A 16,309-nucleotide genomic window follows, 5' to 3' on the forward strand; every position below is an offset into this window, starting at 1 on the left:
GCCCGAGTACGGTGCCCAGGTCCCTTCCTCTTCACTTGCGTGCAGGGATTTCTCCATCTCCTGCTTCCATTCTGGTTGGTTGCCCCCCCATATTCAGTCCCTTTGAAGTTGTAATGAAGGAAGTGAGAGCCATAAAACCACTTTACTCATCCCCCTTCCCCTTCATAGTAAGTCAGAATCCAGAGAGGGCAGAAATGGGGTTTTCCATAGTCGATAACTAGAGATGAAATATAATTGGATTCTGACACTGATAGTGAATCCAAGGTTCATCTGTCATTGATTCTAATTCGCCAGATTTTATTTTTCTGGATTGTCTGATATTGTGCTACCATTTGTTATATCTGTCCCATCTTCAGTTGAGGTTTAGCATAAATTTTGGTGATTGCTACTGCTATCTATACTACAGCTAATATTATCATTCTATTGCATTTCTTGTCGTTTTTCAAGTTTTATTACTAATAATAATAGGTTTATTTATTTTATTATCCTTTCTGGCCTGAAAGTCATTATAAAAGTTTGATTTGATTTGACTTTATAGGTATTTCCTGGGTTTGAGTACAAGCTTATTTTTTCTTGTGTAAAGTCCTCTATAAGAGGCATCTTCTCTATGCTGCAATATTCAAAAAGCTTCCTTACCAGATAGTGTTCCCAACTGGATCAAATGTGATGTCAGTAGTCCTTTTTGGCAATATTTCTTAGCTATTGATCTGATCTTTTAATGTAGAATGGCCTATTCTATACCAGGAATGATTTTTAAAGACCCATTTATATTCTACAGCTTTTCTTCCTGCAGGACATGTGATTTTTGTACAGAAAATTAATTTCTTAGTTTAGAATATAACTTCAGAATATTGCCACAGGGAAGGCTCTTATGTCTTCTTTACTTTCACAATGAATGTCTATTGTGTTGAATTCAGATTCAGGGATTTGTCTTGCTCTCCTGTTCAGGATAACTAAATGTCTCAAGGTCACTATAAGTTCTTTTCTTGGCTAGTTCTTCCTTGACAATGTCTCTACTTGAAAGCATCATCCATTTTTTTGCACTGGGCTTGTCTTCTCATCATTGTATGCTAACTAAATCTTGGTTATTTGTATAGTAGCATCCAGGATTTTAACTCTGTGCATATCCAGCACATTCACCTCTTTGCATCTATAGTTCAATATGCTTTTTCATCATTGACATATACAGTCCAAATACTCTGATATGCTCCATAGTAGGTTTTGTTTCCTTTTTCTTTTGTAAACCATAATTTATATGGTAGTAATTGTATAATTAATAACTGATCCTGCAGGTAGGTGATAGACTTGATTTCTTTTATAAGAATTTGCTTGAATGCCCTACATCTAGAGGCTTGCACCTTGTAATCTCTATCATCAGTGTGCCTTTGAGTCAATGTTGATTCCTAATAACTTCCTGGAGAGGTCTGTGCAATTTTCTTGATAAGATTTTAGAAGGGATTTCCCATTGACTAATCCTTAGAGCTTAAAGAAAATGACTATCCCAACTGGCTTTGTGCCTAAAGTAGGACTAGAACTCATGATCTCCTAATCTGGTTCCTTAACTGCTACATCAAACTGCTGTTATATCCATCAAAGAACAATTTTTACAGAGTCAGCATATTGCCCCCAACACTCTGGGTCCTCATTTTTCTGACCTGAAGGATGGAAGGCTGAATCAACCTTGAGCTGATGAGGATTGAACTCCTGGCAGTGGTCAGAGTCAGCCTGCAATACCGCATTCCACCCACTGCCCCACCACAGCTTTCATACACACACACACACACACACAGAGAGAGAGAGAGAGAGAGAGAGAGAGAGAGAGAGAGAGAGAGAGAGAGAGAGAGAGAGCTGTTTTCCTATGGAGCTTTGGTCTTCATGGATACCACTGTGAAATCATCACTAAAGAGCTCTGAGTGACACTTTCCTTTCACTGAGAAAAAAGATTTCATTTGCCTAGACAGTACAAAAACCTATGTTTCCCTTTGAAACATCTGCTTTTAAGCTTCTAACTAAATCCTCATTTTCACAAGTTGAGATATTGCATTTGAAACACCATGATCTAATTTCCCCTTCTATACATTCAAGCACACTTTATATGCACATTGTTTCACATTTTTAGATGTTTTTTATTTACATACAGTAATCTTTTTCAAACAGACCACTCTCCTTGATAGTCTCTCTTATAAGCAATTCATCTCCTTCCCTGGCAAAACAGCGTTTTTCTTTCAATTGCATAATGTGTATAAATTACCAAATGTATACTGTTATCATGGACTCTTTCAATGCCATATTTCACTGATACCAAATGAGTATCTAAACTGGAATAGGCAAAGCATCAATACTCTCTGGGTGTTCTTTTTTTAATGTGGTTTTCTTTTTTCTTTCTGCTCAACAATGCAGTCTTGCCTTCAGCAAAAGCTCATTTTCCATCTGATAGGTAAATGGGGAATCTTGCAGTTAATGTCGAATTTAGTAAATCCTACCTTTCTTTAATTAAATTACAGGTTATAACAGAGTGAATGCATAGCTATTAAAATGCTTTTAAAGTTAGTTTAAGAATCTTTTCTGTTTTGTGGCCAGAATTTCTTCCTGCCAGCTTTATCATTTTGCTACCTTTGCGTGTAGTGGGCTTTGATGAGTCACCCTCTCTGAAGTATGGATTGACTGATTTCCCACCAGAACCTCCTTATTCTGGGGCATTTAATCTGCATATGGGTATATTTCCTGCAGATGTAGCATCTTCTATTTCTGGCCTTAATTTTAAATAAGGCTTTTCTCTTCTTTGCTAATTTCTTCCAGCACCTTTGCATATATTTAAATCAGAATACTATAAATTGCAAGCTTGAATCTTCACTGATTCTTAGAGCATCCACAATAGTTTCAAAACATCCAGAATCTGCTTAATATCCCATAAGTCGGCTAAAATGTATTAAGAAAATTATGTGCTAAGGAAGGAAGGAAGGAAGGAAGGAAGGAAGGAAGGAAGGAAGGAAGGAAGGAAGGAAGGAAAGAAAGAAGGGTTCCTCCCTTCAGAGGAAAAAAGAGCAAGAAGAAAAAAGAGGGAGTCACTTTCTTGCTATTGCTACTTGTTGAAATCAATAGGAGAACAAGTACAAAGGGACATCTTTGCTGCGATGCTACACCTCCAATACTAAACTGCCTGTTGTGATTCATTTGGTGATATAAATTCAGATGCTTACTTTGATGATATACGTCAGTTTCAATGTAAACTGAGAATTATCACTATTTTACAGTGTTTCACATTGAATTAATCATAATGATGGACTAGAAAATATCTATCAAGTTACATAGAGATATCTGCCCATGGCAGTTAATATCTCCAGGGAAAGTACAGACTGATAATTCTATGTTAAACAAGGATATATACACAGTGAGATCCTATGTAGTAAAGACGTGAGGGGCCAAGACCTCCTAAAAGGAAATTCAGATGTTAGTGTGCTCCATACATTAATCAAGTTGGAAGGAGCCATTACATTATGAAGTCTTATCCCGCTCAGAGCATGAAATTAAATAAAAGTAACTCTTGCAGATGGCTCTTGTGTATTATTTTGGGGGGACTGAATTGAGACTGAAGACTAGGAGAAAAGCTTCATCAAAATGTTTTAAAAGGAAAGGAGGAAAGAGGATATAACAGAAATATCATATTTCAAGCTGGATTTTGCCAGAAACCTGTCTCTACGAAACTTCAGATATTTCAATAGCAGGGAAAAAACAGTAAGAAGTTCATGGATGTCACATTAGAAATAGTTCACACAATTCCTTCACGTCTGGACCCCCTAAATGTTATTGTGCATCCCATTCGCCTGCATTTTTCTTGAACTCAGCAAAATGTTCCTCAGCAAAAATTGCCGAAAAGTGGCCAATTTATTGGCAATGAGACTTAACTATTCTTAGTCCTAAAAAAAAAAAAAAAATCAGCCTAAATCAAATAAGTTGCTTAAATTTGTGGGAGGAGGAAGAGCTCTCTGCTATTAATCCTTTTGGGCATTCCAGTCTACTTATCAAGTCATACTTAATTTTTTATTTTGATATATTAAATGGGCATCATAAATTAAATTTTAGCACCACTAAAACAGATTGCAAATTCAGATGTTTCAGTCACAGTCCTCAGCAAAATATAATAGCTTTTTAAAATACAAGCACTTTTCTTCCTGTAGGAATTGACAACCCAGTATATTTTTAGTCTTAAAGCTACACCTGCTAACTCAGTATGGCATCATGTCTTAAGCTTCTGTATTGTTCCAAAAATCCTGTTGCATACATCAAGTTTAACCTATTGCTTTCGTATGAAATGCCTTTTTTGTTATATTTTGTTATGGAGTTACTTAAGTGCAAGAAAGTTTATATAATCAAAATTTTGGTTTTATCTCCTTGTACGTCCTTACAACAGTTTGTTTCGTGACTGTTACAACAGCACTAAAAAAAGTGATTTATGACTGTTTTTCATACTTATGACTCTTGCAGCATCCCCATGCTCACTTGACCAAAATTCAGACACTTGGCAACTGATTCATATTTATGACAATTCCAGTTTCCTGGGGTCATGTGACCACCTTTTTCGGCCTTCTGACAAGCAAAATCATTGAGGAAGCAAGATTCACTTAACAACCATATTACTAACTTAAGAACTTCAATATTTCACTTAACAACTGTGGCAAGAAAGATCATAAAATGGGGCAAAACTCACTTAACAAATGTCTCACTTAACAATAGAAATTTTGGGCTCAATTGTGGTCATAAATTGAGAGTTACCTCTTCACAATAGGCAACTGATATTATTCAGGTTACAATTCCCACTGTTCATTGTTATTGAATATGCTAGGAAATGGGCTAACAAAGTGCAGTTTAATACAAATAAAGGCTGAATTACTGATCATGTTAGTAGAATTTTATTCTAAAATGGCATCTTTTAAACTGGATTTATGCAGAAAATGCCATTATCACATTTAAAATATTTTCTGATAATAGACATTCATTTAATATTTGTACTTCATATATGTGTTTTTTAGTTTGCCTGATGTTATTTTTAATACCGATTATTCTATTTGTTTTCAACTTCCCCCTTTTGTCACAACAAATATAAACAATTTTAACAACTTGTCTTTTTCTCTTAAAATATAGTAATCTCTTAATTCCATATCACATCTGTTATCGATAGACAAATCTTAAAATCTTGTCATCCAGTCCTGGTCAGCAAAATTCAATAAGAATTACCGGAAATAACAACAGTTATTTGATCAAATAAACAATTTTTATATTTCTTTCTTTAATTTTAACAATCTTAGTCTTTAATCCCTTCAACTATGTCCTAGAACTTAATTTCTTTACTAGTTTTTTCTTTGTCCATTCTCACCAAGTCTTTCCAAACTTTATCAGAACACCTTTGTAAATCAAACATAGGAAAATTTCCCAAATCATTCTCATATTTGTTGTTTGCATGTCCCTTTTAAGTATTAAAATATCAGCCAGTTGCATTTGTATATCTAGTATATCATCTTTTTTTCAAATCATTCTTTTAAATCTATGTTCAAAACTATTTCCATCTTGTCTAGTGGAATTTGTTCCTCTTCCATGGCATCATACATACATTTATTATGACAGACATTCTTAAAATTAACTTCTGAAGCCTATTGCTCACAAATATCCCTCAGTATATCTAGTGTTAAAATATTTTGCTCCATTCTATGTTAAGGTGTTCTTCTCCTTTAATTTAAAATCTTTACTTCTTTCTTGCTTCTTCTAATGTCCCACCTTCAAACTCCCATCATATTATTTTAGGATTTTTTTTTCTTGAATTCAAAATTTCATTTTGAAATTCCATTTCCCATGGAAGAATATTTCAGTTAAATTCAAAACCTAATTTTGAGTCCATCCCTTGATCCATTTATAATGTTCCAAAAACACTCTACTCACCTTTTTATCATTTATTCCCCAAAATTGCTAAATCCTTAAACTCACACTTAAAAACTTATTTCATTGAGGATTAAAGCAAACTCACCAAATGAATGCCATCAAATTTGCTGTTCCTAAGGTTCTTTATTTAAAAAGTAGTAAAAAGATCAATTCCAAAGGTGGTTAAGAAATGAGATTTGGCCAAGCTTTATGTCCATATAGGCTATGTCACAACTGTAATCATAGTTGGAATCCCTCACCTCCCAGCCCCTCCATTCACCAACCAAACACAAAATCTCTGATTCCTAAGATCTATTAAGATATAATAGCTGTCCAAATTGCATGTGGGTGATCTCACAATCTCTCCTTTCTCTGGAGAGATTTTGGTATTAATGCCATTCCCACTCCTTTAGGGATGCCTAGCTTACCATATCCTATAGTTAGATGTTATTCTGTGAAGTTTTTAGATTTTAATTCACAAATTATCACACCTCAGATGACTACATGTAGCTTTAGAAGCTATTCAGGTCCTATTTTTCAATGGTTGCAGGAAGGAATATCTAGAAAAGATACAAATATTACATCATGTGATGCCTTCTTATATTCCACATTCATAGGGACATGACATAATACAATATCTCTATACTGAGGGTTTGAGGGAAAGTGAACTATATGTGCTATTTTGATAGTACCATTTTTCGCTTGATTTTGATTTGATTTTGAGTTTTGATTAGGAAAATATTAAATGTAAACAGACTTATTTTGATGTTGCTGAATAATTTATGGTTCTCACCTTCTGTGATTCAAGCTTAGCATAATCTGTGGGTAATTTTATTTGTCACATTTCTTTTTATATATATATATGTGTGTGTGTGTGTGTGTGTGTGTGTGTGTGTTTTCTGAGGTTTTCGCGGGTATTTGTATGTAGGTCTTTGATTGTTCGGGTTTTCTCCCGCGTAAAATTGGAAGTGTCTTGGCGACGTTTCGACGAAGTCCCATTCGTCATCTTCAGGCTGGTGTTTTCAGCTTCGTGCTTTGAGCAGCAATATGTGGTCTTAGCTGTTTCTTCCTTTCAACTGCCAGAGGGGGTATGAACTGATTGGGTGGGAGCTTGGCTGGGTTCTGATTGGGTGGAGGTGTGTTCTGAATGGTTAGGGGCTTGGCTGTGCTCTGATTGGCTGGGGGAGTGTTCTGTTTGGTTGTGCTCAGGTTAGTCTGAGTTGCAGAGGGGTTTAAGATTTTGGGCTGCCTTGCTATTTTTTGGCTTCGCGTTCGTGGTCGTGCCTCCTCTTCATGGAGGGTGTCAGTTTGCTTCATGTATGGATTGGAGGGGTTTAAAGTGGCTAATGATGCAGCTGTGGTCTGGCTTCTGGTTTGTGGTCGTGCCTCATCATCGGTGTGGCTTTGGGTTTGCTTTTTGCGTGGATGTGTGGTGGTGACATCCTGTGTGGTTTTTGTGAGTGTGGGTCTGGTATCATTTTTTGTGTTAGGGAGTCGTTTGTCAATAAGGGCGGGTTTCCAAATGGCTGGTAGGCGGGAGGTATCATCTCGCTTGTTCATGCTGTGTGGGCGTTTTTCTATCTCGATGGCTTCTCTGATTATTCTGTTATTAAAATGTTCACTTTTGGCAATGGTTCTGGTATTTTTAAAGTCAATTTCATGTCCTGTGGCTTTAAGGTGTTGGACCAGGGAAGATGTTGGTTCCTCTTTTTTGACTGAGTTCTTATGTTCTTCAATGCGTGCACTTATTCTTCTGTTGGTTTGTCCGATGTATGTGGTGGGACAAGTGGTGCATGGGATTTCGTATACTCCTTGATTTTCTAATTCAATTTTATCTTTGGGGTTTCTAAGGATGGTGGATATTTTTCTGTTTGTGCAGAATGCTGTTTTGATGTTGTGTTTATGGAGGATCTTACTGATTCTGTCTGTGGTGCCTTTTATGTATGGGAGGAGGGCTTTGCCGTTTTCTTGTTCTTTGTCTTGGATTTTAGTGGGGGTTTCTTTTTGGATTAGGTTTGTAATCTTATTTCTATGGAATCCATTGGATGTTAGTACATTGGTGAGAGTGTGTAGTTCGGGTTTTAGGTGTTGTTCGTCAGCTAAGCGTTTTGTTCTGGAGATGAGTGTCTTGGCTACAGAGTTGATCTGTGCTGGGTGGTGGTGTGAGAGAGCGTGCAGATAGCGGTTTGTGTGTGTTTTCTTCTGGTAGATGGTGTGTCCTAGGGAGCCATTGGATTTCTTGTAGACTAAGACATCCAGGAAGGGAAGTTGGTTGTTAGTTTCTGTTTCCATGGTGAACTGTATTTTGGGGTGTAGGCTGTTGAGGTGTGTGAGGAAGTTGTCCAGTTTTTCTTTCCCATGTGGCCAGATTATGAAGGTGTCGTCTACGTATCTGAGCCAGAGTTTGGGTTTGTGATCCGATTTTTCTAGAGCTTGGGTTTCAAAGTGTTCCATGTAGAGGTTGGCAATGACAGGTGAGAGGGGTGATCCCATGGGTGCTCCTTCTGTTTGTTTGTATTTTTGTCCATTATAGATGAAGTATGTGTTGGATAGGCAGTGGTTGGTCAGATCTAAGATGTGTTTGGGGGGGTTATATTTGTTTTGAATAGCTGTCAAGGCTTCTTTGATAGGCACTTGGGTGAAGAGGGATATGACATCGAAGCTCACTAGTAGGTCGCTGGGCTGTAAGTTTTGTTTCTTTATGATCTCTATAAACTGGAATGAGTTTTTTACGTGTGAGGTGATGGATTCTGCATAGGGCTGTAGTTGTTTGGCGAGAAATTTGGCTAGGTTTTGTAGAGGTGAGCCTATGGAGCTGACTATAGGTCTGAGTGGGGTTCCTTCTTTGTGTATCTTGGGGAGACCATAGAGTTTGGGGCATCTGGATGATTTCTCTCTGGGAATGATTCTTTGCTGGATCTCTTCGCTAATGGGGGAGGCTTTTATTTTGGATCTGGTGGTTTTTTCCAGGTAGGTGGTGGGATCTGTATTTAGGGGTTTGTATGTGGAGTCTTGGAGTAGGTTGGTTAATTTGGTTTGGTAGTCAGATGTGTTCATAACCACCGTGGCGTTGCCCTTGTCTGCTGGTAGGATTATTATGCTGGTGTCTTCTTTCAGGTTACGTAGTGCTGTCTGTTCCTCTTTGGGTAAGTTGCTTTTGGGTGGCTTGCTGGTGCAGAGGATGTTGGTGATTTCGAGTCTGATTCTGTTAGCGTCGTCGGGGTTGATTTTGGTCAGGCTGGTTTCAACTCCACATATAATGGTTTCAGTGGGGATGTGTTTGGGAGCGACTGCAAAGTTGAATCCTTTGGAAAGGACATTGTTTCGGCTTTGGTGAGGATCCTATCTGAGATGTTATGCACTGTTTGTTTCATGTGTGGCTGTGAGGGAGGAGGGGTTTGTTTCTGGCGTTCTTGTAGTCTTCGGAGTTTGTTGGTGTGTGTATCTTTCTTGAGGGTGGTCTGTGTTTCGGCTCTCCAGACGGCGAGTTATTTGGATTTGTCCCAAAGTGCGGGGTGGATCTTGTTGCTGAGTTTGAGGTGGAGTGTGAGGAGATCTTTGTTAATTCGGTCTAAGAGGAATCTTTTTGTGTGAAGTTCATTTCTGATTAGGGCCAATTCTGTTCTTTTCAGGATCCGTTTGGTGGCTGCAGAGTTGGAGTGGAATTTCAGTTGGAAACATGTGGGGATTAGATTTTGATCTCGGCAGTTGCGTAGGAATGCGAGGTCGCATAAAATGAAAGCTCTTTGGACTTCAAGTTTTTCATAGGTCCTGGTCAGATGGTGGATTTCCTCCCCGTAGAGATTCGATATTTGTTTTCTGAGGTTTTCGCGGGTATTTGTATGTAGGTCTTTGGTTGTTCGGGTTTTCTCCCACGTAAAATTGGAAGTGTCTTGGCGACGTTTTGATGAAGTCCCATTCGTCATCTTCAGGCTGGTGCTTTCAGCTTCGTGCTTTGAGCAGCAATGTGTGGTCTTAGCTGTTTATTCCTTTTAACTGACAGTGGGGGTATGAACTGATTGGGTGGGAGCTTGGCTGTGTTCTGATTGGGTGGAGGTGTGTTCTGAATGGTTAGGGGCTTGGCTGTGCTCTGATTGGCTGGGGGAGTGTTCTGTTTGGTTGTGCTCAGGTTAGTCTGAGTTGCAAGGGGTTTAAGATTTTGGGCTGCCTTGCTATTTTTTGGCTTCGCGTTCGTGGTCGTGCCTCCTCTTCATGGAGGGTGTCAGTTTGCTTCATGTATGGATTGGAGGGGTTTAAAGTGGCTAATGATGCAGCTGTGGTCTGGCTTCTGGTTTGTGGTCGTGCCTCGTCATCGGTGTGGCTTTGGGTTTGTTTTTTGCGTGGATGTGTGGTGGTGACATCCTGTGTGGTTTTTGTGAGTGTGGGTCTGGTATCATTTTTTGTGTTAGGGAGTCGTTTGTCAATAAGGGCGGGTTTCCAAATGGCTGGTAGGCGGGAGGTATCATCTCGCTTGTTCATGCTGTGTGGGCGTTTTTCTATCTCGATGGCTTCTCTGATTATTCTGTTATTAAAATGTTCACTTTTGGCAATGGTTCTGGTATTTTTAAAGTCAATTTCATGTCCTGTGGCTTTAAGGTGTTGGACCAGGGAAGATGTTGGTTCCTCTTTTTTGACTGAGTTCTTATGTTCTTCAATGCGTGCACTTATTCTTCTGTTGGTTTGTCCGATGTATGTGGTGGGACAAGTGGTGCATGGGATTTCGTATACTCCTTGATTTTCTAATTCAATTTTATCTTTGGGGTTTCTAAGGATGGTGGATATTTTTCTGTTTGTGCAGAATGCTGTTTTGATGTTGTGTTTATGGAGGATCTTACTGATTCTGTCTGTGGTGCCTTTTATGTATGGGAGGAGGGCTTTGCCGTTTTCTTGTTCTTTGTCTTGGATTTTAGTGGGGGTTTCTTTTTGGATTAGGTTTGTAATCTTATTTCTATGGAATCCATTGGATGTTAGTACATTGGTGAGAGTGTGTAGTTCGGGTTTTAGGTGTTGTTCGTCAGCTAAGCGTTTTGTTCTGGAGATGAGTGTCTTGGCTACAGAGTTGATCTGTGCTGGGTGGTGGTGTGAGAGAGCATGCAGATAGCGGTTTGTGTGTGTTTTCTTCTGGTAGATGGTGTGTCCTAGGGAGCCATTGGATTTCTTGTAGACTAAGACATCCAGGAAGGGAAGTTGGTTGTTAGCTTCTGTTTCCATGGTGAACTGTATTTTGGGGTGTAGGCTGTTGAGGTGTGTGAGGAAGTTGTCCAGTTTTTCTTTCCCATGTGGCCAGATTATGAAGGTGTCGTCTACGTATCTGAGCCAGAGTTTGGGTTTGTGATCCGATTTTTCTAGAGCTTGGGTTTCAAAGTGTTCCATGTAGAGGTTGGCAATGACAGGTGAGAGGGGTGATCCCATGGGTGCTCCTTCTGTTTGTTTGTATTTTTGTCCATTATAGATGAAGTATGTGTTGGATAGGCAGTGGTTGGTCAGATCTAAGATGTGTTTGGGGGGGTTATATTTGTTTTGAATAGCTGTCAAGGCTTCTTTGATAGGCACTTGGGTGAAGAGGGATATGACATCGATGCTCACTAGTAGGTCGCTGGGCTGTAAGTTTTGTTTCTTTATGATCTCTATAAACTGGAATGAGTTTTTTACGTGTGAGGTGATGGATTCTGCATAGGGCTGTAGTTGTTTGGCGAGAAATTTGGCTAGGTTTTGTAGAGGTGAGCCTATGGAGCTGACTATAGGTCTGAGTGGGGTTCCTTCTTTGTGTATCTTGGGGAGACCATAGAGTTTGGGGCATCTGGATGATTTCTCTCTGGGAATGATTCTTTGCTGGATCTCTTCGCTAATGGGGGAGGCTTTTATTTTGGATCTGGTGGTTTTTTCCAGGTAGGTGGTGGGATCTGTATTTAGGGGTTTGTATGTGGAGTCTTGGAGTAGGTTGGTTAATTTGGTTTGGTAGTCAGATGTGTTCATAACCACCGTGGCGTTGCCCTTGTCTGCTGGTAGGATTATTATGCTGGTGTCTTCTTTAAGGTTACGTAGTGCTGTCTGTTCCTCTTTGGGTAAGTTGCTTTTGGGTGGCTTGCTGGTGCAGAGGATGTTGGTGATTTCGAGTCTGATTCTGTTGGCGTCGTCGGGGTTGATTTTAGTCAGGCTGGTTTCAACTCCACATATAATGGTTTCAGTGGGGATGTGTTTGGGAGCGACTGCAAAGTTGAATCCTTTGGAAAGGACATTGTTTTCGGCTTTGGTGAGGATCCTATCTGAGATGTTATGCACTGTTTGTTTCATGTGTGGCTGTGAGGGAGGAGGGGTTTGTTTCTGGCGTTCTTGTAGTCTTCGGAGTTTGTTGGTGTGTGTATCTGTCTTGAGGGTGGTCTGTGTTTCGGCTCTCCAGACGGCGAGTTGTTTGGATTTGTCCCAAAGTGCGGGGTGGATCTTGTTGCTGAGTTTGAGGTGGAGTGTGAGGAGATCTTTGTTAATTCGGTCTAGGAGGAATCTTTTTGTGTGAAGTTCATTTCTGATTAGGGCCAATTCTGTTCTTTTCAGGATCCGTTTGGTGGCTGCAGAGTTGGAGTGGAATTTCAGTTGGAAACATGTGGGGATTAGATTTTGATCTCGGCAGTTGCGTAGGAATGCGAGGTCACATAAAATGGAAGCTCTTTGGACTTCAAGTTTTTCATAGGTCCTGGTCAGATGGTGGATTTCCTCCCCGTAGAGGTTCGATGTTTGTTTTCTGAGGTTTTCGCGGGTATTTGTATGTAGGTCTTTGGTTGTTCGGGTTTTCTCCCACGTAAAATTGGAAGTGTCTTGGCGACGTTATATATTGAGTTTTGTAAAGGAATAGGGTCAAAAAGGATAAGACAACGGGAAACATACAAAAAGGTTAGACCTGGGGAAAGGGGTAACACAAAAGTGGGATTAATCCCACAAAATAACATCGCTTCAGCAAGTCTACCAGTCCGGGTTTACATATTAAATCTTAATAATTACTCTATTATTAAACAACTTTCCATATAATCATGTAAATAACAAATTAGTCAATAAATCTCATTCATTTCACTACTTAACAATGCTTATTATTAATTAATTATAATCACTTTAAAATAATAATATATTACATATTAATTATAGTTTACCATATTGTTTAAGATCACAAATATACAAAGAGGAAGAAGAAGAAGAAATAAGAACAAGTTCATACAAATAATCATGGAATATAAATACAAATTATCAATTGTCTCTTTAAATTTCATAACCTTTTCTCATTCTAGCATGTTTCTAACCAATAATAAAATTTCCCCCATGTTTTAAAGTAAATTGTGTCTTCTTTCTCTTTCATTTCTAAAGTCAATCTATCTATTTCTGCACATTTGAGTATTTTTGTTATTATAGTCTGGTCAGAAGGTAAATTTTCATTTTTCCAAAATTGGGCAAATATTATTCTTGTGGTTGTCAACACATGCAATGTTAAATACTCATTCTCTTTTCCATAATTCAAACCTAATATTCCTAACAAACAGAGTTCTGGTTTAAATTCTATCTGTATTTTAATCATCTTTTCTAGCCACATATGGATCTTAAACTAAAACTTTTTAGCATAAGGACATATCCACCAGAGATGGTAATAAGTGCCTCGTTGTTGTTTACATTTCTAGCACATATTTGATACACTTTTAAACATTTTCTCTAATCTATCTGATGTCATGTGCCATCTATAAAACATTTTATATAAGTTTTCCTTATATGCAGCTGCTTTAGTATATTTAATATTTCGGTCCCATAGTTTTTGCCAATCTTCTAAATCTATAGAATAACCAAAATTATTTGCCCACACTATCATTGTTTCTTTCACTTGTTCTTCTTCCATCTTCCAGTTTAGCAGGAATTTATAAAGTTTCTTAATCATATTTTCATCTGTTTTCAAAAGTATTTTATCTAGTGGTGCCTGTTCTTTGTAGAATCCCATTACTTTTACATCTTTTTCATATCTTGTTTGAATTTGCAAGTATGACCACCATGTTAAATCAATGCCAGTTTGTTGAAGTTCTTGCCTATCTTTAAGTTTTCCTTCTTTATCTAAAATGTCTTTATAGGCCACAAGTTTATCATAATTAATTAAAATCAGATATGCAAATGCTTCCATTGTGGAAAGCCACTCAGGTATTTTCATATAAATTTTCTTTTTAACTATCTCCCATTCTCAAAGTAATACATTCCGTATGGCATGGGTTTGGAAGTATTTATGTACTTTGTTTTTCTCATACCAAAGGAAAGCATGCCAACCCAGTTGCAAATCATGTCCCTCTAAGTAAAGAAGTCATTTATTTCTCAGTGTGATCCATTCTTTAAGCCACAACAAAATAGTGGCTTGATAATAAAGTCTCCAGTCTGGGAGCCCAAAGCCCCCTCTGTCTTTTGATTCTTGTAGCAGTTTAATTTTGATTCTTGCTTTTTTCCCTTGCCATATAAATCTCATTATTGTTGCATTTAAGTTATCAAAAAATTCCTGGCTTAATTTAACAGAAACCGTCTGAAATAAAAATAACAATTTAGGTAGGATATTCATCTTAATAGTCGTTATCCTTCCTAGTAATGATAATTATTTGTCACATTTCTAATGGAGCTAATGGGCTAATGGAGTTAGAAGCTATCCAGTTGGTTTCTTGTGAGCCCGAAACATCCTCTTTCTCATTTATGATGTACATGAGGTGTAACGTGAATGTGCTGTGTAAACTACTTGTCTCCTCTTTCGTAATTACAAATAGAAACTTGGCTTTTACAATTTTAAACAAAGCCAAATCATGCATTTGTCAATTCAAAACTTTTATAGGCCATTTATCATTCACGTTCAATAGCTTTCTCTTGCTGCTGAATGTATGAAATAGCTCCTTTTTTATATATGAATCAAAAGCATGAAGATTCTTGTGACAAGAGATTTCAATCAATGCTTAATTTGGAAAACAAAAGTTTCAGACTTCAATCTGAGTGTAAATGTGCAGCCAGTAATGTACAGTTACATCTAATTAGTAGATTAAAATTGTCCTTGTTATAAAGCATATCAATTTCTCTGCATTTGTTCATAGAGAGTAGTCAAAACATCTGCCTATTTATATATGCCACATAAACAAAGGAAAAGATATACTGCCATTAAGACAGGGGTAGGCAACCTCGGCTCTTTTATGACTCATGGATTTCAACTCCCAGAATTCCCGAGTCAGCTCGGGAATTTTGGGAGTTGAAGTCCATGAGTCATAAAAGAGCCAAGATTGCCTACCCCTGCATTAAGATTAACCACAGTTTTTTCTCTTCTCTGACAGCCTATCAGAACCTTTGAAGCATCATATATCTCTCCTTAATGAAGTGACAAAAATATTTGCCTTTAGGAGAAATTAAGGGGATTGCAACCATCTTTCTCTTAGGTAAAAAAGGGTTAGGGCACACTCTGATATTGGTAACACACAAGCTCTCTCTGGTGGTTCTGGAACAATTGAAACTTTTTTTTAAAAAACCTTCAGTTCGGTTCAAAGATCTTTGAATAAATAACAGTGACATATGAATACAGTTGATAAAAAGAAGCAGTGCTACCTACATTAAAATGTTGAAATACTTTAATCAAGTGCTAATTAGGGACAGTTCTATCGTTCTATTCCTGGTCTATATCATCTTTATATGCATTTCTGTGCGCTCATTAAGCTGTCCCTATTTCTACTTGATTTCTAATTTTTTAGAAATTATGCATCAAATACACAGTCAAATATATGCTGTGGCTTAACCTGGATTTAAGCCAGAATATCTTTCCCCACTACACACACACACACACACACACACACACACACACACACACACTGATTTATTTTGTGTTTTATTGTAAATAGTTTATGAGGTGTTTTCATATGTTTTTAAACTGAAAACTTTAAAATTTAGTAGGGGAAAGGAGGAATGCAAAAAGTAATTTAATTCCATTCTACACAACAGTTTTAAGGTAAAGATAAGATCAGACTTTATTTTTAGAAAAGATTAATTCTTTAAATATTCTTAATTTCTAGCTTGTGTTTTACAACTGCCTTCTAACTGAGCAGGCAATACAGAAGTAGTCCATGTTTAAATCCTGATCAAAGTCTCTATCAGGCATCTGGCATAATAATGATTACACAGCTTACAATAATAACCAAGCCTGTTTCTTTTGTAAACTCTTTCTGAAAAGGTAAGTGATCACCCAGGCTTGATCTATGTCTTAAATAAAATATTGAATATTATTTAACCTTTTCATTTCACTAAGGGCACTCTAAAATTTAATTTTGGATGAACTTTTCCATAGATGTCTATCATTATGGAAAAGGTATTTTTCACTGACAAGATACATGCTTTATTTTAGGCAATTCTGTAAGCT

The 16,309-nt window shown here is 37.7% G+C and overlaps 1 protein-coding gene across 7 annotated transcripts in view; it reads left to right on the top strand.

Moving 5' to 3' along the window:
* LOC120301041 (protocadherin-15-like) overlaps positions 1-16,309 on the top strand; it is a 151,542-nt gene that overhangs the window by 22,702 nt on the left and 112,531 nt on the right. The window lies entirely within an intron of this gene.

The sequence above is a fragment of the Crotalus tigris genome, unplaced genomic scaffold (genome assembly GCF_016545835.1).
Source record: "Crotalus tigris isolate CLP2741 ecotype Arizona unplaced genomic scaffold, ASM1654583v1 scf7180000024366.1712601, whole genome shotgun sequence".
NCBI lineage: Eukaryota > Metazoa > Chordata > Lepidosauria > Squamata > Viperidae > Crotalus > Crotalus tigris.